The sequence below is a fragment of the Ostrinia furnacalis genome, unplaced genomic scaffold (genome assembly GCF_004193835.3).
Source record: "Ostrinia furnacalis isolate ACB-3 unplaced genomic scaffold, ASM419383v2 OfSCF0207, whole genome shotgun sequence".
Lineage (NCBI taxonomy): Eukaryota > Metazoa > Arthropoda > Insecta > Lepidoptera > Crambidae > Ostrinia > Ostrinia furnacalis.
In genome coordinates this window covers 980,577-1,004,015 of record NW_021130446.1, presented here as the reverse complement: position 1 = coordinate 1,004,015, position 23,439 = coordinate 980,577, and the positions used below count along the sequence as shown (strand labels likewise).

At 34.9% G+C, this 23,439-nt stretch overlaps 1 protein-coding gene across 3 annotated transcripts in view; it reads right to left on the bottom strand.

Annotated features, from left to right (window-relative positions):
- The window catches only part of LOC114355479 (uncharacterized), a 66,806-nt gene that overhangs the window by 22,561 nt on the left and 20,806 nt on the right, over window positions 1-23,439 (bottom strand). The window contains exon 1 of one of the 3 annotated variants that reach the window (XM_028308360.1): window positions 12,983-13,006. The exons of the other annotated variants lie outside the window; for them this stretch is intronic. The gene's annotated coding sequence lies outside the window, so the exon portion shown is untranslated. Of the gene's footprint in view, window positions 1-12,982; window positions 13,007-23,439 lie in introns of those variants that run through there. 3 annotated transcript variants of the gene reach the window in all.

The following is a 23,439-nucleotide window of genomic DNA, read 5'->3' as shown; positions in this document are numbered from 1 at the left end:
TACCATCTAGGGAACCAATCCTGCAATTTCAAAGCCTCAAACCAAACTATTTTCTAAACAAGGTTCGGCCTTCCAAACTTGCTTTGACAGGTGTCCAAATTTGCCCAGTGGCCCACAAAGAACCTGACTTTAGCTGTCACTTGTCAACTTTGAAACTAAAAAACTAACTTCTATTATTGATTATACCTAGCTAACTAATATTACGACTAGTTAGCAAAATTTATTTAAATCTAAATCATTAGTGATAATTTTTTTATAAAGGATTACAAATAACAAGTTGGGCAAATAAGGCACATACTTGTTACTATTGAAAACCGGCTTTATGACATTATTAAATAATTAAATCAAAATGCTTGCTGCAATAGATTTTCTTGTGTTCAACGTTCCAATAAATTAATGCCTAATGGTCCCGACTAAAGTTATCCAAACGAGTTTTAAATTAAACAAAATGAACAAAAAGCCGGTCAAGTGCGAGTTACAACCGCATGCACCGGGTTCTACACATTTTCATCGCATCTTTAAGCTCATAGCAGACTTGAGGCGTCTAGTTTCAAATCCCGCTAAAACGATTTTGATAAGATTTCGAGAAATTGAAAAAAACCGCTTATCCATATAGCTTTGGCCTTAGGCAAAAAAAAATATGATACGAATTATTATTGTCATCTGTCAATACTAACAGTAATTGCTATTTATCTTTAAATTAAATATAATTTGAATTATAATGAAAACTATTTTCATTTTGGCGTATTTTGTTACGAACATTCGGTTTTAATGGGATTTGAAACGGACATGTCGTATTTTAGCGGGATTTGATAAGAGCAAATTATGAAGCAACCACGTTATAAAAAAATCTCCATACTGATTTCGCAGTCACGTGACCAAAATACCGTGCTACCATTGGTCAATCAACTTTTAGAGGGTTTTGAAAGAAACGGACGGCGTTTTAGCGGAGTTTGTAACACAAACCTAATTTTAAGTGCTAGTTTAGTAGTCTTTTAGTGTATTTTGATCGAAAATGATTGAACAGTATGATGAGAAAATTGCAGTAGCATCATTTAGAGATATAAACAGAAATTAGTTGCAGGAGCGTTTTAGCGGGTTTTGAAACTAGACGACTCACTTCTCAACTCGGAAAGGGGTCAACACCGTATCGTCTTTCGCGAGCTGTCATCGCCTTTCGCGCGCTGTCAATCGCGAGGCGAGGCATTTACGTTACGGCGCGGGATAAGTGTACATTGCAGTATGGAGTTTCATACTAATTACCGACCGCCTCGAGTTGATACGATTACGATCCCATTCCAGGTTGATTAGTGTGCTATGCTACGTCCTTTACGTCCTTTAGTTTTCAAGCCCCGATCTGTCACGCTGTAACCCAAATTTCGTTCATCTGCATAAACTTACTTAAAAAAGCCAAACTTCCTGAATCACAGTCGTATCATTTTCTTCAAACATTAAATATGCATCTTTTTCTACATTTTTTTCAACCCATTATTTTAAACGATTTTTTTAATGAACCATAGAGAGTGCATTTTAATGCAACCGGCCAGACATTTTCTGTTTCCTAGCAAACACGAGAAGCGAGGAAAAGGAAATGCAGTGTAATCAAAGGTTAGTGTAGGAAGGTATACTATTAAACTGGATTTGCTCAGAAAAAGTGGTCTTGGGCAAATTAGATGCAGTTCGTGCCATGTTAGGTGTGTCCCAATGCGGTACGTGGAAGGTCTCGGAATTACGTACGCAGGAAAAGTACGACGTAGTCTGTTGCGCATTAAATTTACATGAGCTGAGCCATCAAGGCATAAAATTGGTAAAATTTCTACACGATGTTGGGAGACAAATCTAAAAAAAGACTCTCGTGTGATTTATCGAACTTTGTATGACAATTAATTAAGACAGTTGATGGTTTGATAATGAAAAACAGTACAAGCTTTTTGGAATAGGTACCTAAGACATTTATCGACGTGTTTTTCTTCTTCTTCACTATTATTATTTTGAGGTCACCGATGTAGAAAAACAAGTTCTATTGCTAATGCAATACCTACCAATATCCAGTCTAAAATATACTCACTGGTTTTTGTTTATTTTTGGCAGTCTCTATTGTTTTTAAATCTTCGCGCTATTTTTTCAACCAGCCAGTACGAATTGATGATTAAAAATAAAATATAGTCTCTATTTTAACGCATTTTCGGTCGTTGCACCAATATCGGAGGTAGTGAAATGTGTCGTGACGTCACGCGGCGAGATGGCTTGCGTGAAAGCGACGTTACGGACCGGCGAACAGTTTCTCGTATGCGCCTTGCACACGATCCGACAAAATACATGCGTCGTGTTTTTGACGTGGATACGTGTGACGTGTAACGATGCATTGTGACTGTGACGCTTCATAATTAGGTCTGTTACGACGAAATTATGACGGCACCAACTAAAACTGGCAATTGCGTTTGAAATATTTTGATGAAAATTGACCTAAATAGAGTCTAAACAATTTCAGTGTTCTTAACGTCTTACGTCACTTGCTATAGGTTTTCAAGTTTCAACTGTCGGAGACTATCTTATGCGTATAATGTAATAATGCATGCGTACCTATGCATGTTACTTTTATCATGCGTCTTCGTAGAAGAAACTCGATTTCCTGTCGGAAAATTCGAGTTTTTTTTCGTTTTAAAGTATATTTTGAAAGTGGAAATATCGATTTCGGGATCGTGAGCGAAAAAGTTTACTTTTTAAGATTTTCCAATCTGTACACACTTACAAATGTTATCTCTCAATTTTCCTGGTATTTTGAGACAGATACCTAATCTTTCAATTCCAGGAAAATCTTTGAAACGTTTAAAGTGGCTTCAAAAACTTCAAAGTAAAGAGCGTTCTAAGAAATTTACACTATTCTAGTTCGAATTAGAGCTTATCATAAACGTTTAATTACTTCTATTCTGTTATTTACATCTATCAAAAAAGAATAAAAAATAAAAACGATTGCAAATTCCATTATCATTTGTTTTTAATGATGAGTTAACGATGTTAACAAGTTGCTAGGTACAGACGCCAGCACATCAAGCTAAATACTGTGTGGTCTTATGCAGTTGCAATAGAGTTGAGTTTGCAACAAAAATTCATACAAGGTTTTAAAAATGAGTTTCTTGCCTCGAGCGACTTCTTCACAAATATCAAGGTTCCAACCTTTCGAAAATTGCGAGTCATAAAATTAAACACGGTAAATGGAATATGTATGAGACGTCGCATTTAATTACTTTGTTTGTCTATTAATTCCAAAGTATTTGTTGTACATGTAATTACATTTGAATAATAAAAAAATGAATGTAGGCACGATTTTAATTGTTGCACGATGTCAGAATGGTTTACGGTTTAACGAAGAAAAATTGGTAAATAATACTCACATAGCAGAATGTATACTCAGAAAATTGACAAATATTCATATAATATCAGCGTTCATTTCCAAGTACATTTTCATTTATTTTTCCTTTCAGATATTTTATGAAGATCACTAAAGCGTAGCAAATTAACCGTGAACCATTTTCCGAGAAAAGTATATTTATCTTGGTGAAATGTGATATGCTTGAGGAAAGAACTAGGTAAATGTATTCTAGCTCTCTATAAGGTGCATGATCACATGAAGTAGACCTTATCCATGGCATGAATAGGCAGACAACTGGTAGTTACACGCTTTTAAAGAAAAACATATGAATAAAGAAGTGTAGAAAAAACTAAACGGAGTTGGTGATTACCGTAAAGTAAAGAAAGAAGAACAATATTATTAAAAAACTTTCCTGGTAAAACTATAGCTTAAAGAATAATAGTCGCAACGGGCTGGAGCGAAAGGTAAAAAAACAGTGCAGAAAACTTTAAAACAATATAACTCGTTTCCGGTAGAGAAAATCCAAGGTAAAAAAAGCCTTTGTGAGGGAGAGGTATGAATGGAAAAGTGCGATTGCTTCAAGTACGTACTCGTTTGGAGTGCATTGCGTTTAGACCCAACTCGTGCGTGAGAGTACAGTTGACAGCTCATCTGACTGTATTTTTGTTGCAAAGTAGCATTTATTACAAGTGTACTAGATGCTATAGTGTTAATATGCCGTCAGTACAATGTAGAGGGCCAACGCGTTGTGTTGTAAGCTTCGCCCTTGTAAGGAGATGTGCGTTGTGTGCGTATTAACAAATGCAGCATCATACATTGAAAAACTTTCTCAAATTACTTTAAACCCTTAAAGATTCAAAGTTAAATTGATTAGAAGTTTTATGAAACAATAAATAGAAAGCACACGTAAGCTGAGGTGCACAACCTAGCTTTGACCGTAACTATAACGATAACCGGTGTTTTTTGTATGGAGTTTGACAGATTTTTGACGTTTGTCAAAGTTAAAGTAAGATGATGCAACCCAGCCTTACTTGCTAATTTAATCTGATGTCATTGATCAATGAATCTGCCATAGAACTCTACCCCAAAAGTATATGAGTACTTATTGCATACATTGTGGCCCATGATGGCCCATGTGGTTATGCATTCACAAAATTACCATGTTTAACCACTTAACACTTAATTGCTGTACCATGGACCTCAAACCGCAGCGGTCTTACATGCAAATAGCAAGTCCAAGCGTGTAAGGTAATTCAAATTGCCCTCATTGTGAAGTTATGAAATGTTCTCACGGTCACAGTATTGTCGTGTGTACCCATTTGGGTCATGCTGCTAATAGATTTGTCTAAAACACTTTTTAATTGGCCAATATGTTATAGGAAATATCCGTGACCTTCCGAGAAAAGTTTCACCGTTAGCTATTGTGAAAGGCCATTTAATTTTGTTCCATACCAAAGTGATATAATTCGAGGTCGGTTCTCATTGAAAAGATAGGCTTAATAACGAAGCCTGAAAATAATGTAAGAACGACATTCTGGTGGTCTATAGTCTATAAGATTATCTAGTATTTTTTTTTTAATACACTTTCAAGGCATAATTTGAACACTGCGCCACTAACTCAAAGCGTTTAAATGATGATAGATGATTCAGAAGCTACAAACAAATACATTAGTTTTGTAAAATTTACGACATACTTCGTATTAATTGTAGTTGCTTAACCCTGGCTATGTTCAAAATATTCGTTTTCAATATTCTTTTGTGATTTTGTGAATGTAACGATATAATAGATTGGTTAATCTGCAACACGAGTGCATCATTAGGTTACAAAATATACGATAGTCTTTTGTCCAGGAAGACGCGTGACGTAAGCGCAGACATTTTAATTAATTTTGCTATTTTCATCATTTAAATTGGTAGATTCCACGCAGCGTCGTTTCCCAATTAACTGCATTCGATCTAAGCTTTGCTATGCAATAAGCATGCTTTGCGTACCACGTTTAGTATCAACGAAAAGGTCAAACTTGAACGGCCCCGTGGAGACACAGAACGCATACTAACACCATCGAAGGTTGATTTGACACTCAACCTGCTAACCACCACGATTCTTCAATTTACAATCATCTGTAAACGATTGGACGACCTTTGGAGTAAATCGTGATTGTCATTTAACATGTCAATAATGTTTGATTGTAACATGTTTTCGGCTACATTACCCTTGAATGAACAGCAGTGGCACTCATATTCGTGAATGAGAATTCACTCCAGCTATAAACATGTCAATGATTGTAAAATGGCTATTACAAAATATTTTTGACGTATTTATACGTACAGACTACACACTCAAAACAATGTACACGGTGCTTTAATTATAATTATTTTACATATTGTCTGATGTACTCGTTACATAAGTTGTAATGAGTACCTATTACAAGCTTTTTATTACTTTCACATGTCTGGTTTAAAAAGTGAGTTTAAAAAGAGCGAAAGAGAATTACTAAATAGTAAAAAAAATCGTAACGCAACTTATGTTTTGTCTTTCCGTGTTGGTACATACTTTTTGTGTGCAACAATGTGTTACTGAAACAAGAATGTTGCACACAAACAACTGACAATCACACATAAGTACCTGATATTATGACCTCTCTCGTAGGTTCTAATAAATAAGTATTAAGGTCACAAGTTTGGCTTGGTATTGTTACTTATCTACGAGGTACGTATTCGTTCCTTATGTAACTACATTTGACCTTTTATTACCATGTTACGGTAATGAAATGATATTGATGCGTCTTTTGAGATTGTCTGTAGCATTCGGATTATTTTATAACATTCCGTAGCTATTCTCATAATGTAGAAGGTTTATTACTTTGTACGAGGTAAATACGAGTATATTGGGTGAGTAAATATTTACGATGTTTCCATTTTGACAATCAATAACAGAGAGGGTAGCGATGGCTCCCTAGGTGACTTTTACTGCCGTTTAATGTTTGCGCTATGGTCGAGACTAGGGCATGTAATATCGGAAGGTTTTCAATTCCGATATTGGATTCCGATATTAGATCTCAATATCGGAATTCCGATATTAATATCGGAATTGAGTTCATGTGCTATAAAATTAATATTTGGTTATATTCGTAAGAATTCTGGATTATTTACAATAAAATAATGATTTTAATCAAAATCTTTAATTTGGTACAAAACAGCACTTCATAAAATTGAAGTATTTTAATACCATTTTTACGTTATGGGTATCCATTGCATTTGGTGTTGTATGTGACAAAGGCAAACGAGCAGACGGATCACCTGATAATGAGCCTATATGGACTAGCAAATAATTAAAGTGTTTTTGTAAAATCACAGATATCAAACAAACTTTTTTACTCCTTCATTATATTACCCTGTTTTATGTTGGCGGAACGAATTTTAGAGTCATTCAATCACGTGTTACAAAAATTGTAGAGAGTGGTAAAAAACTTTAATATGCTTGTAATTTGTTCCTTTTTGATTATCGATGTACAACTCACAAAACCACGAGCCATCATCATCATCATGTCAGCCATAGGACGTCCACTGCTGAACACAGGCTTCGATGCTGATTTTCACAATGTTGGTGACGGCCTGCATCCAGCGCCTTCCTGCTACCTTTATGAGGTCGTCGGTCCACCTTGTGGTTATGAGTCCTACGCTGCGCTTTTCGGTACGTGGCCTCCACTTCAGAACCTTGCTGCCTCATCTGTCCGTTTGTTTTGCGTACTACGGCAGAACCGTTGGAAGACACACAATGCTCGAAGACCTTAATCGAGTTTCCCAACAGGTAGGCCTTCGGATGAATATGGAAAAAACGAAGCTTAAGTCGAATGTCCATGTTGCTCCTTACCCAGTTTTGGTTAGGAGCTCGATTCTCGAGATTGTTGACAAGTAAGTATGTCTATCTCGGACAAACGATCAGCTAGGTAGTTAGATGCAATTTCGAGAAAGAGGTAAATCGTCGAATACGAACGTCTTCAATTAGTGTGTGTTACCAGTGATGATATACGGCTCGAAAACGTGGCCTTTGAATATAGGGCACAACGTGCTATGGAGAGGGATAAGCTTGGTGTCTCTTTACGAGATCTAATCAGAAATGAGGAGCTCCGTAATAGTGCAGGGCACATAGTACGCAGAACTGACGGTCCATGTCCAGTAAAATTAATGTTTGAAAGGGAGTTGAGATGTCGTTCTTTGTTGACCAAGTACCTATGGCAAATGCTACAATTGATTTATAGAACAAGTTAAATTAACCATAAATAGTAAAGATTTAAAATATTTGCAGTGGAACAAAAAGTGATGGTGATTGACATGAGAAAATCATTGGTCTTTGCCAATCATGTACTTTGGGCTTTGTGGCAGGTTGTGGCGAGTTTAAACGCTTTGTTTAAAATCTAAATTAAAACTTTTATCTGATTCCGATATTACGATATTGGGTCGCTCAATATCGGAATTGAAATATCGGATCTCGCAGTCCGAGATTCCGATATTACGAGATTCCGAGATTCCGATATTCATGCCCTAGTCGAGACCCAGGTGGGCTTAAAATATAATTTACGCTTTTCATTTTCTTTATGCGATTATCAAGATAATTACTTTTGTAGATTAATTATCTCAACATAAAATTCAATAGAGTTAGTATAGCTGAATGCAATGGCAAAATTAATTCCTACTGTTTCTGAATTAACGTACAACAATCGAAGTAGTGTACTCGAAATGATACTACTGCAATCAATGATATTATAGAACTATAGATATGTTACGTTCATAGAAATTACGATTTTAATCCGTGCCACATCCGTGCCGAGCTATTCCAAATTGCACACATTGACAAATGTAACTGATAAGTGAAACAAAAGATACGAAATAGCACGCAAATGAAAGAGATAGCTATAGTTTTAACGATTCTGCACTAACTAATCTATGTCCGCAGCGCACGCATCCTTATCGCTCTAACGTCAAAACAAGATCGCTTTCTCTTTCTTAACTTGAACATGGCGCATGGCGTCTTGATTGTTTGCATAAATAATTGAAAATATAAATACTAAATAATTTTGCATAATCACATGTGGTAAGAGATCCCTTGTATTTTGTTTACTTTAGAGTCATAATTGGTACACTTTCGAAACACACACGATGGCATTTTTTATTTATTTTGGTAAGAACACAGGAACTTACGGTGTGGTACGCACGCGATTGCGCACGACGCAGGCCACACGAAGACTAAACACAAGACGTCCCAATTGGGACGTATTTGAGTATTCACAGCGCGAGCGCTTATAACATAACTGCTTTTGTTTTTATATAATATCATTGACTGCAATCAAATCTTTAAACTCATTCTTCACGTCAAACAAAAAAAAACTTGATCTCAATCTCATTGATTTTGACTTTTTGTGAACATTACGTGGAACGGAACGTGAATTAGAGTTCGGAATTCAAAATGCCATTGGGTTCAAGCGTGTTCAAGCACGCGTTGCAGAATGAAGAATGTTCACTAATTTTGTTTTTTAGCTTTCTGTATGCTCTGTTAAAAATAAAAAATACTCGTGAAAGAATTATTTCGATACGTCAATTAGTTTCCAAGATATTGAATTTTAAAGGTGCGGGCGGCGGCCGGTCCGCCATTTTATGCGCGTGACGTCATATTATAGTGACTGGCTCAAATTTTTATGGGTGGAATCTTGCAAGCCGAATTAAGACCCACTTCCGGACAACCGATTAAGCTGAAATTTCGCATACACATGTAATTTGGATGACCATGCAATATTATGATGACATGGAGCTGATCTGATGATGGAGCTGGAAGGTGGCCATAGGAACTCCATAATAAAACGACTTAACTCCATCGAGTTTGGACTCGTTCGTTTTGTATTGACGAGTACTTCAATTCTAATAGTAATCAAGGTCTGATGATGGCTCTAGAAGGTACTTCACAATAAAATGACACAACCGCATCAAGTTTGGGTTTGGTTCAATTTTAATTTCTGTGATGGATCTGGGTGTTAATATGTATAATATGTATGTATTTACAGAAAAAAAAAATATTTAAGTATGTTTAAATCCGTTGTCTAGTGAGCGGACACTGTGAATGTACGTCACGCGGGGTCACGTGACCGTCGGCGGGACTCGATATTTAAGCGAACTTTGAATGCCTATAAAATCATAACTACTTGGTATTTTTGAATGAAATAAAAACAAGTGTATTTGTTTATGTAAAAGCTCAAATGTAATAAAGGTTTCAAGTGATTTTGCATACCTAGTAACATTCTCAATTAATGGAATGAATTTTCAAAACTGGCGTTATAAAAATATAATCTATGCCATTCGAAATTCGAATGCTTCAATATTTTTAGAGGCTTGCATCATAATGTTAGTTCCTACATGGAAATTAATAGTGACGACAAAAACTAGTAATAAAATAATTGTATTCGATACGCTGGTTTTTGTTACTATAATAATTGTAGGTACTGGATGTGACCTAGCTATGCCACATCATACCAGGAAGACATTTGTTCAACAACAGAGAGCCAAACTTGCGCTTTGTGTTGCGAAGTATCCTTACACAGTCATACTACGACTAGGACAGTAACTAGTTTGACTAGAACATGATATTCAAGTTCTAGTTAAATTATTCCGTTCCACTTTGTTGATTGAAATGGGTGGAAATATTCACAAATCTACTTATTTGTGAATTACTTGTATGGATTTGGAGTTGGTGCCTATCAAAAGTATGTAGCTAAAAAATATGTATGTAAATTAAATAAGTGACTAAAAGTAATCACAACCAGAAATTTTCGTTTCGACTAATCGCATAAGTATTAGGTGAGACCTATTGTTTTGTTTGTAAGAAACTTTGCGACAAAATCTCAATCTTAAACCAAAACAAAATGTTATTTTGTCTACAAACAGTGTTAATTAAAACAAAAGCCGCTGTTTATTAAATAATCCGTTAGTAAACTGGTCTAGTAGTAAAATTCCACGACCCGTCCGTGTCATTTCGAATAAATAGACATAAAAATGGCAGAACTGCACCGACAATACGATGTGAATTATGGGATCTGCGAAATAATCCGAGTTATTTGCCCCGCGGTCCGGCTGACCGAGTTATTTTCATTTGCACAACGCAACAAGACCAGTAAGACAACAATTGTGCAACTTGTTACCTATACTATGTAGGCGGCAGTACTTATTTAATATCGGTACTTGAATTGCTGGTCTAAGGTTTAGTAGAAATGTATTCAATGTAAAGGACTAGTGCCCGTTTTCTCCATTAATCTCTTATTTTTAAGTGACCCCTAAGGTAACACATAACAGGAATTTAGTTTTTAAAGGGGTCACTTAAAAATTAGGCATTAATGGTGAAAACGGGCATTAGTTATTTAGACGCACGTCACCCAAAACTGATAGATCTAGACACGCGGCAGTTTGTCAAGCCAAGTTCAAGCAAAGGAACTGGCTAGCCAGCGCAGAATGTACGAGTAATAATACTAAATCGAAACGCTACATACAATTCTAGGAAGCGATCTAAATAGTCATAATTTTATAAAGACTTATTAATTTTTAAAAATGTTTCTAAATTGTAAGTTTGTTAGCAAAAACGTGTTTACTTATTTTTAAAACAGCTGTTTTTTATTACTTAAATATTATTATGTAAAAGTAGTTAAATTACTTTACATAAGTCAGTCGCTTTTCTTCAAGCAAAATACCTAATGATATACCTATTAAAACGTGCGTTCTAAGTATGATCGTTTGAACATGTTTTTATTTAATTACTACATTTAAAACATTGTAAAAGACACGTCAAGTATAAGATTATTGGTTTAGCAACGAGTTAGCCTAGAACCAGTTTCGGTCTTATGCAAAAAATGCAATATTCCACAACTCGATGCGCATGGGCAAGCACTGCAGCGCGTAATAAATAATTTGCTAATTTGTTTCGGACTATGTTGTCCAAAGATGTTGTTATGACTTGAAGAATTTACCATTCACTTAGCACATACATACCTTTGATTTCAGGGATTCCTACATGTTCATTAAAAATAGTTTGAATTATATTGTGTTAACTTTTAAATATCTCAACTTTTCAACAATGATCGTTAGGTTTTGGCCAAAACTTTAGTCAACTCTACAATTTCATACATTTCAGGAAACATTTTGTAACAAAAATGGGGAACGATTCCATTTATTTTAACGATTTATTGTAACTAATTGTGTTTAGTGTAGTAGTGCCCATAAAAATATAAAAACCTTTCATTCATGGCAAGCGACATGGGACAAAAACGCCTTAAATTGACAATCGACACGGAATACTTTCAGTTTTGTCACTTTCCCAAGAAAATTGCTCAAGGAAACGCGGCGATATGCCAATTACTGTGTACATCGACCTTCGATTAAAGCATGTCGTCAATCGGGTGTAGAAAACTGCGTCGATGAGTTATTAAACACACGTTACAGTCGATTAGTTCCCTTGATAGAGTGTCTGGTAATGAATGTCGCGGTCCCATAGAATTTGAAGTTGATGGATCGTTGCTTCCCTGTTACGTTTGTCTTTTGGAATCAATAATTTTCTAAGAACAAGGCAACGTTACACGGTTGGATAAGTAAAACACAGCTTGGGTAAGACACTAGTAATATCTAAAATTAACTCCTGTTTAGGAAATAGATTAGCATTCACGAAGCGTGGTTTAGTACTATTCTGAAAAAGGAAATAGGCAATTGTCTGTTGAGTTAACGTTGACAACAATAGTTCTGGAGCTGATAGAATAGTTGCGAAATATCTATCTCTCTAAAAAATTGCAAAAGATATGAACTAAAATTAAAATTGAAACTGATAAATCTTTAGAGCCTGCCATTGTTTTAATAGTTACCTACCTGAATATGTATTCCTTAGGTATTTAATACATGTTTATACCTACACTACCAATATAAGATTACTTTAGTCTCACTATCAAATAACTTTACAAAAAGTTATATGATTGGGCGACTATAATTATATTGCTATTACACAAAAACTAGTCCACTTCATACTCGTATTTAGTTACCGAGCAATTCTGAATATTTGCGTCTGATTGATAACTATGCTATGGTTAGCAAGGCATTATGCACTTTCATCCTTTATAATTAGGTTGAAGGCATTTCCTTACGTAATCTGTTATGTACCAGTACCAAGTAAGTACGTTTGGGATAGTTGGCAAGCTTTAGAACTCGAATAATGCTCATACAAGCGAGCCAAGTCGGAATGGACGCTATCAAATTATGCTACGACTTTTTTGTTGTAAAAAATGCGCTCTGACTATGCAAACCGTATTCTAATGTGTTTTGTAGGCACGAGAAAAACTTGGCAATGGTTATTGTGGTGATGATATGAATAAAAATGTATAATTGAGTCGACAACATAATTGGGCAGTTGGCACCATTAACCATTTGAAGGCACAGCGTCTATAAAAAGACGTCATAGGTCATAAGGTTGCTATACAAAATCAGGATTTCAGACAACATCAACTATCAAAGAAGTGTTAACATTACGACATACTTTTGTAGTTAGTAAGTAGCTTAGTTAAGTTTCAAGGCTAGAAAACTTACCTCCAAAGAATGTTTAGGCTTACAATCGAAACTCTGGGACAAACACTTGACCTACCACTACATCTTTAGATGTTCTTACTAAACTTTTGATCTGTGCAAAAACTGATGAAAATACCATATCAGCTGGCGAAGACATCCGAAAACGACCGACGAAGGCCGAAGCTGGTGAAAGTGTACCGCGGGAGGGGGGGCAAGGTTGCGAACCGGCTGCACGAGCAGACGTGCCAAACAAACGCGTTGAGTAATAGGTAATAAGCATTGCGTCGGCTAATGACGAGCTGGTGATGTATGCCCATTGTGATGAAGGCGTCACAAATTTTGTAACTACCAGGCAAGTGCACAAGAAATTTGGAGAAATTCGTCACCAATTCGCCCATGGGAAAGGAGATGTAAACAACGATTATTAAGTTACGTCACGTGGGTCACGTCACGTGTTTGGTATGCGAAAGCAACTTGGATACCTGCACGACTTTACGTACAGTTCGCGCTAACAGAATTTGACCATCTCAAAAATAAGATACGATAAAAGTCCACTACAAAATTCAAAAATCACAATCTGATTTTCACTTTGTTACATCAAATACAACATTATTCACATCACTAGGGCGTAGGCAATTTGGTGTCAATGTTAGTCGGCCTTATTTGTTAACACATTGAACGCCAACGCGGTCAATGTTGTCCGACACTGCACTTTCCTACCAGGCCAAGTAAAAATTTCAATTTTTTTCAATTTTCGTCGATTGTTTTTTTTTGTTAAATCGTTACATTATAAACATAAATAAAGGATTTTATTAACATATAGTTGTTTTTGAGTCTTTACATCGAATTATTAAGCGTCGGACATCATTGACCCCCATGGCCCCAGCGAGCGAAAATTCGAAAATCCGTTCCGTAGGGCCGCGCGGTCATGTTGTCGACCATCCCCGCTCGCATCCAAAAAAAAATAGGTGTAAGCATCTAATAAGTACAATAATTTATGCCACTAATAAGGTTTTAAATGGCATAAGTTTTGTAGCTGTACAAAGAACTTAGTACCTGTACCAACCCTTCATACAAAGTGGTTGTTCAACAATGAAAGTGATTTTTTTTTATTATCCTGCATATTATATTTATATAAAATAAGTAAACGATATATTTTAATTAATAAACCGTTATTATCTTGCTAAAAAGTTGATAAATTTGCAAAAATGCATTGTATAATTACCATGTTTCATTGCGCTACCGTTATCCACATTTTTTTTTCTAAGTCCGAGCTTTACCTGAGAACCAAGTGACGTACACTAATCTTGGGAGCCGCGCGGGTCAGCTTATATGAGAATTATTGAAGAAATGCTGTCCATCGGCTCAATACAGAGGTTTAAACATAGGTCTGACTCGCGGTCATCATTGTCCGACGCGGCCCGAACGGAAAGTTAAAGTGTCGCCCATCATTGTCCCCCATGGCCCGAACGGAACAGTGCCATTTTTAGGCTGGCAGCGAAGGTGTTAAGAGTGCTAGATTTTATTGGCAAGCGCTGTACTGAAAGTACCTTCAGGCCGTCCCTTGTCTACTTTATAATACTCGTAGCTTTTAGTTATGAGCTTCCTGACGTCTTGTTTCCGAGTTTTAAAAGATGCACTATAGCCGAGTAGCGCTAACTTTAGTCTACCTATACCAGATTTTAGTCTCCAGGGAGGCGCCACTAAGCATGTCTTGACGTATGGGGAACGTGCAGTCTGTACTGCATCATTTATGATATTAGCCTGCGGTCTAAACGATTAGAGACAAGCTTGTTTGCAAAGTCAATTGTGTTGAAGAACACCATATATTGGTTGTGATACCTTGGGACCAACAGATCCATCTCCCTTCATTACAGCACGTTATTTCACGTCCAAGCTTTATCAGACATTCTTACACATATTATAGTACTGGCTCCAGGATAGGAGGTTTTATGCTATTTCTATTTCAAAGTGTGAACGTTGGCATTATTTTCATTCGCGTACAAATGCAGATGCAAATCGGTGATATTTATAGAGTATGCAAATAATCGTACTATGTACAGTACAATGCTAGCAAATTATTCATGGGGCTATTTCACAGCTCAATCATGTCGATATGACCATGTTTACTGCGAGACAAAGTAAATATGGCCGTGTTTGGAAAGAGCGTCGGCCGTGATTGGGAAAATTTCCACGGAAAAATAAGAGAAAAATATGAGTGATATAATTACGATACACGAGCCGGGTTGATTCTGCGTACGGCAACATCATTTTGGGGTAAATAATTTCGTCTATAAATCATTAATGTTTTGTATTTACTCAAAAAACAAATTATCAACTTGACTACGTATTATACCTACAGTAACGGTAACATTTAAGTCAGGAAGATCTAGTTTGAAGCTTCCTAGATTTTAAGACACAGCATTTTAGTACAGCTATTGAAATACCTTGACTAAGAAACAAAAAATAAGATTTAGGATGAAAAATGCCTTCAGATTACGTTGTTTTCTCTGAGGGCATTATTATTACTAGAATTTCCCAAAAATGATCTTTGTTGTTAAAAAAGAACAATAGCTAATACGAACTGACCTTTTGGCAAATTGCTATGAGCCGCGTACAGCCGACTAATCTAAAAGTGCTTGGAGCAAAAATTTTGCTCGTTAGTGTTTCCAGCGAGCTTCCTCCTTTTTGCGAATTTCTTTCTGCTAAAACATAAAGTAACTACATCTCTGATTATGAACCTATTATGGAATATAATATCAATAATAAAAATAACTGAACGTGATTTGCCAAAAATATGTTACATAACTTCCAATGAAGAAGTAGTCAAAAAAATAAAGCATGGCACACATTTTGAACACTTTCAACTGATAGAAAACAATATTTACGTATAATAATATTTTGAACTAAAAGTCAATAAGATTTAAAGTATCATTGCAACAATTCAGTTATTCCTGCTGTTTTAAACAAATTACAACCAAAAAAGTAAAATTGTACCCAAATTAACATCTAAATTGATTTGAATACAAATTAATATAAAAACGACATTGGTCTTGAATGACCTGACTTTGTAGAGTTCAAAAATAAAACCGACTCCAAAAAACCTACATTAAAAAGTAGAAAAATAATTACTAATAACCTACTTATTTATTAGGACGAATTAATATTTATGTAGGTATACCATGATTGATACTTCTGGAGTCGGTGCCAAGATTATGAAACATGTAAAGTTTGCCTGCACCGACTCCAAAAGTATCAATCATGGTATACCTACATAAATATTAATTCGTCCTAATAAATAAGTAGGTTATTAGTAATTATTTTTCTACTTTTTAATGTAGGTTTTTTGGAGTCGGTTTTATTTTTTTTTATAAAATTTTACTTATTTATTGCTTTTTAGTTAACTAATTATTACCTTGATGTTACCACTGAAGGTAGGCAGTACATTGAGACCATACTCTTCATGTCTAGTGTAAAATAATATTCCCTACAAAATACAGGTTACCATATAGGAAACCTAAAAAGACCTTAAACCGTCAGCCCACCTTAAAAACATGAAAGAATACAACTGTTGGTCTATTTGTACTTATAATATTTAAAGAATTATCCTCCAACTCCTAAGCATTAAGGAGTTTTACCTTCTATCATCAGCTCATCAATATGAGATGATGATTTCCAGGAGCAAATATATGAATAACTTAAGAAAAAGTTTGAAAAACGATATACGTGCCTATAAAATTTGAGGGTTGCTCTCGATTTCCCTAGGATCCCATCATCAGATCCTGACTTGGTGACAATGGGACCACCTCAGAAGTGTACCCTATCGAACAAAAAAAGAATTTTGAAAATCGGTTCATAATTGGCGGAGTTATCGCGTAACAAACAAAAAAAAAAAAAAAAAAAAAAAAACATACGGGTCGAATTGAGAACCTCCTCCTTTTTTTGAAGTCGGTTGAAAACATACGGGTCGAATTGAGAACCTCCTCCTTTTTTTGAAGTCGGTTGAAAAAATACCTGTTCGTACAAACTTCGATACTCTGTTGTGTAGGTATATAGTTTTTGATTGACGATTTGCCCTTTGGTTTTTGGTGAATGTATGTTCGGTTTTCTAAATTTAGATAAGTATGTATTAAAAATTATGTAAATAAGTAAATAGAAAATTGTGTTAAAGATATTATGATAATTATGTATTTTGTATTTATCTTATCATTTATCACTCTGGTATTTGTCCTTGGCAGGACATGAACCCGCACCCGCTGGCGAGATCCGGCTCGAGAACTACCGGTCGTCAATATTGGCAGGGCTGAGCATTAATTTTATATCATAAAATTCACAAAGTAAATTGGTTCTTTAATGTAGATCCCGTCGCTTCTGAAAATGATAGGTAACGATGTTAAGATGCCTATAGTATATTAACTTATTAACTTTTACTTGGAAAAAGAAAAACATAAAACACTTAATTCCAAGAAAACTTTTCTTAAACATCTTATAATCTAGTAATTCCATTCTTTTGAATTTTTAAATTAACATCATTTTCGTTCTATCTTATGTCTACGATAAAGAAGACTTTAATATAAATTCTTATTAAAATCCCTCTTTTTAAACGAGATAATCATGAAAGCCAATTTATAAAGCAAAACTCACTGTAATTAAAAATAAACTTCGCTTGTTGTTTTTGTCATTTTTCCATTAGGCGACTTTTCAAAGAGATGTTTATAAAATGCCTATTAAATCAAAACATCGCGTGTTTAACTAAAGGATAAATTGAGTTCTTGATGTATCCGTTTGATTAAGAATAAATGTTTTATTAACAATCCGATTTCCAAAGTAAAAAGAAATGTTGGTTTCTATTAACATGGATGATATCGGCACAAATTCGGAATAAACAAAGCCTGTTTCAATTATTTATTTACGCTTTCATTTTTGCGAGTCGTCGATTTCAATTATTTTTGCTATTATTATTTTTGCTACTCTTCAATTTGCGGTTGACGAGCAATGGGTGTAAAATGAAGTTATTGACTTGGAAACGAAATTTTATTTTTCATCGTATTTATTCAACAAAGTTTTTAATGAAGAAAAATCTAATTAAAAACTCTTCAGGCGCCTATTGTTTTTTTTATCTTGAAATGAATTGCAGTTTTTGATCTAAACTTGCAAGTAGGCATATTAAGTTTCTATTTTGAAAAAGTATTTTTTTATGCAAGACAAGGCATGACAAGATTTATGTTTAATTTCAGCCCATTCGATTTTCTACGTCTTCATTCATAGCCTGCTGATTTGATTAGTAATGTTTCGCCCTTGACCGAAGCCAAAAGCACCAAAAGCACGAGAACAGAACACAGACGGCCCAGATCAGATAATTTGGACTATTACTCATTCGTATGCCATGTTTCCCGAACGAATAGGCAAGTTTTCTCTTTAAATAAATCCAACCTAAATCCGTATTTGCCCTTCGCAAACTGAAACAAAGCTCCAACTTGGGTTCGGTGTCTACTCCAAATGCAAAATTTATGAGGTCCTCGCTCATAACTATTTAATGAGAGATTAAGATGGCGTTCGTTAAAATTTTAGGAAAATAACAAGGGAAAACTGGCGCAGGTGTGACGAGAGGAACACTTAACGTGAATTCAAGAAACCACATAGGCTGCCGCAACTTTTGTTGAATTATAGAGCGAGGAGGGTCACGATGGTTTTAAAACGGGGCGTTTCCAAGGACACCGAGGATGTGAGGCGGGTCCTGAATGTGTAAGCGCTCGTTGTGATGCCAACGAAGGTATTGGAACATTGTGTTTCTCTACTATAGATTCTGTAGGGAGCAAAGAACTCTTAAAAGTTTACACTGGACAAGCTGCTCAGAATAAAAATTGTGTCAAAGCGAAAATAACTTCGGATCACATAAGAAAATGCACAGTAGGTAAATAATGGAAACGTTTTATTAACCTTTTGCAATGAAAAAAAAAATACAGAAAAAAGAAAGTAAGGCAAGCTACAGGAAGATTTTCAGAAATAACCTCACTTAAAAATTTAAACTAAAGCTTGCATTAACACCGTTTTGGCTAATTTTACATTTGTCAAAGGACTGTGAAAAAAATACAACAGATTTTTAGTTAAGATGAATAGAAATCTTTTATTATCATACTATTTTGTAGCAGTGTATCATTTTGGATATTACCGCGGCATCTTTAAAAGGCCGCTTGTGTAACGTGGTCTATGATTTTAAAATGAAAGTGATTTATGGGCTAGCAAAATTAAAATCAAAGTTTTGTTATGTAAAATGGCACGTTGTCGAAGTCGAATAAATTATGTAAAAGCCCGTGATCACTAAATAAGTTACCATTTCTCAACTGATGCCAATTAAATTACTATTGGAAAAAGAGAAGTAGTTAATTCTCGGGAAAATTGCATTTTTAGCGTCTCCTGAATGATAATTAACTTTTGCTAAGAGTGTAATTAAAAATTCTATTAAGCTATTTTATTATAATACAGTTTTATTAAACAGTGACGTTTAAAATCATGGCCGTCAAAACTATTATGGAGTAATATTTCCCAAAAAGTCCAGGTAGATCAAATTAGGTATTAATCGATTGTTGTGAAATAACAGACGTGTACTATTTGTAATTAGCGTAATGTAACATTTTCCGGAATCATGGTCAATGCGGATTTAAACACTTTATCGCCAATTAGTTTTTGTCATAATAGGTCGAGTAAATAAATATACTCGTCGTTCAGTGGTTACATTTAAGAAACCATTGCTAACGCATAAAATGTATGTAATATGTAAAAAAAAGTTTAAATATCTATTGGTACTTACCTATTGTAGAATATTACTAGAACCCTCAATCATATGTAGAGTCGTAGAAATAGTGAGAGAAGAACCTTTGTAAGCGTCCCAGACAAACTTTATAATTGCTTATCGTGATTAAATTTAAACTGACAAGTCAAAGACACAGCTAATTGCTCCCAAATTGATTTCCCTATAGTGACTCAACTCTAAGCTATATGACGTCAATATTAGTGAACAATGCCGTTCAAAGTAATAACTCCATCGACATCGAAAACATGGGTTGTTTACCAAAAATAAGGGTTAAACCGTACCGCGCTGGCCCCGCAAATTATGTAAACGCTAGCGCTCGTGGTTATCAAATTAACGTTTCCCAACCGGCCCCAATTAGTGTAATATCCCACTGCACCGGAATTTCATTCAACCGATTCTTCCCACCGGTCCCCTTTAGAGATGTTCGAGTAATTATTAAATCGAGACTATTCGATTTGGGTTGAGGATTTGATTGAACTAATACCCTTTTTGCATTAAAGTAAATAAACACTAAAATAATAAAACAAACTTGTTATTGTAACAAAATTTGCAAGCCAAACAACTCAACCTTTTGTCTTATACAAGAGCTCAATACCTAATAAAAGAGTCGTCTTGATCTGTAGGTGGTTTGGTTGGTGACAAATAAAAAAGTCTTGTTGAAATTCTAAATAACTACTTTTTCTTCAGATTTTTTAGTTCAGTTAGTTAACTGTAACTATAAAATGCAAATAATAACAAAGCAATTAAGTAACGCCAATTGTTAAGAATAGGTAAAATTTGAAAACAGTTAGTCCTTGTAGAATGTCGCAACGAGCGCAGTGCAGTCAACCTGTTAAATCTTTAAAAAAAGACGAGAACATTTACGCTCAGTGATTTTTGAAATATTATCAAAGGGGCCTATCTGGCAAATTTATAGCGAGTGGAATATTAGGCAACTTTAAAAGTTAGGCGGGCAAACTTTTATATGCGCGGTAAGTTGGCGTGGACGAAAATCGTTATAAATCTTATACCATTACTCTAACAAGGTTGAAATATTACAGGCCGGAGTCGCTTAAGCTATTTTTGTACTTTGTGGCACTCCTTAATCTTCACTCACAAATTGGGCATTTGACGAACTCACTGAATGTGTGTTCATTTTTCTCGGCAATTTATTAAAAGCAAAGTTCAAAAAGGAATGTTTCAATTTGATTAAAACTTTCCACGAAACCTTATCGTATAACCCGGCGAGAAATTGAAAGCTACTACACGGTAACTGCATTAATCAAGTACTTTAAGAGCATGGCTTGTTTCCGAGCTACTCATTAATGCAAGAATTTTCTGATACAAAGGACTCCTCTTTTGCTACATTTACGTTCATTATTTTGAGAAAAAATACTAGGAAAGCAGATGCTGCACTCACACAGCGGTTCTATATTTTAATGAACCACCATCTGCCAAATATCTTTGTTTATATTGACAAAAACTGGTTATTTTAAACTATAATTATTTTTCATTTAGTTGTAAGTACTATAAGACCTTGCTTCTTGCCAATTTTCATGAGTATAGGTCAACGGGAAGTGCCCATTATAGGTTTTAATTTACTGACGAGTGCCTTTAAGTAGGTATATGTGACATTAATTTCTACTTGATATCTCCTAGTACCTATGTAGAGTCTGGAATCTGGATAGACGCTTCAACAATGATGATTCTATAGTCTAAAGATACTAATAAAACTGTTAACATCGTATTCATAATGTCGCAAATGTAGCTTTTCATTATTTCGAGGTCAATCTAACAAAATAGCTCATCTGGTTACCTTATTATAAACCAAGAAAATAACAAGGCCACGACCATATAAAAAATTGCAGCGTGTGGTAACAGCACCATTATTTCTGAGGTTTTGCATTACATAATGTAATGTTTTCGTTTATGTACCTACCACTAAATGCGATGCGTATGAGCCATTCAAATAAGTCTGGCACTTAGTCCGATCCATAGACTAATAATTATCTAGACTTCTAAACAAAAGCGAATAAAGAGAAGTTTTCACATGAGTAAAAAAGTAAGTCTTTTTAGATTTGTGGTTTTGACAAATTGCTCAATAAACTGTGTTTAAATGACGAAAAGAGACTTATAAAATTATATATTTTTATGCCTATCTGAAAACTTAGAGCCGTAGGAACTTTTATCTTTGCAAACACTGATGCCAAATCTATAAGTTTCTATATCTACGTTCTGACCGCTAACCTAAAAACAGCTGCCAAACAGCAAAAAGTCTGAAATAAAACAATTGAAAAATCTATGAGCTGACACTGAATAAATAAAAAGTGAGTCCTTTGATGTTCGTCAAAAATAAAATTGAGATAGAATATGTAAAAATAAAATGCAAACCAGATCAAAGCAAATTCAAATACAGTATGGAAGGGATTGGTTAAGGTTTTATTTTCTAAACAATAGAAGTCAATATCGGCACCACCCAGACCGCCCTATAAAAGATGACTAACAAACAAATAAAGTGAGCTGTTGGTCGATCTTCGCTCGGCCCCGCAATAACACTTTCATCCCACTGCTTCTCAACTTTGAGTCTGGATATTCAAGTGTATTATTAGAAAAACAAGTCTTGAAATAATATTTAACCCAAATTCGTCCAAGTTATGTGAACTCTACATTTTACTTTTTTTATGACAAACGTACGTACAAAACCACATGTTTTTCACACGTTTTTCCCGAGGCTTGTAAAAATTATATTTGCATGGATATTACGGCGTATTTTGTATGGAGTTTGACAGATTTTTGACGTTTGTTAAAGTCGAAGTAAGTTAGTGCAACCCAGCCTTAATCTCTAATCTTTACAGAGTTAAATTAACAGAGAACAAAATACGTCAAACTTGGCTTGGTAAACTTTGTTTCAAACGCTGTCTTTAAAGATTGGCTTAACATTTTTAAGATTAAAAAGTTTTTCATATGTTGGGAACCACTGTCCACCAACTTGTTTTCCGTTGCGCTCGACCAAAACAAAACCATACGATGGAACAATCTTTTCCCCAATCGCATCGAGTTCGGTGTTATTTGTCTGCGGTTCTCAGCAACTTTGTAAATGTTCTTATGTTCTATTTGCAATACCTAGTTTGGATTGCACGGCGATCGATATTTGTTACGTAAATGTATTGTGTTATTTCGGAAGGTATTTTAGACATTTTATAGGTAGGTAAATCATAATAATATAGCCAATTTTATAGTTCTAATTTGTTTCAAAGAAACTTTGCCGGTGACTAGTTTTGCAAACTACGATCGTGCGGTCAAGCTAATGGACATTTCGAAAATTACTTGCTTCAAACCTCAAAACTAAATGATTTGAAATTGCTAATAAATACTAGTTAATGATATTTGTCGATGAATTAATTTCTGTTGTGTTCGTGATTTTGGAAGTCAACGGTTTTCGGTAATAATGAGTTTTTAATTAGCACAGACTAGCGCAAAAAGACGATTTTTAGTTTGGATTGCGCTACGTTATTGGCCATTAAGTAGGTAATGTTTGTTTGAACTTAATTACACACTGTGAGTGTCGTCTAATTTTCTATAAGCTTTGAGTAAATGATATATTTTTTTATATTTGTTTTCTATATTATTATTTGGTATAACATTTTGAATTAAGTACTTATAATGAATGACGTGATTTACTAAT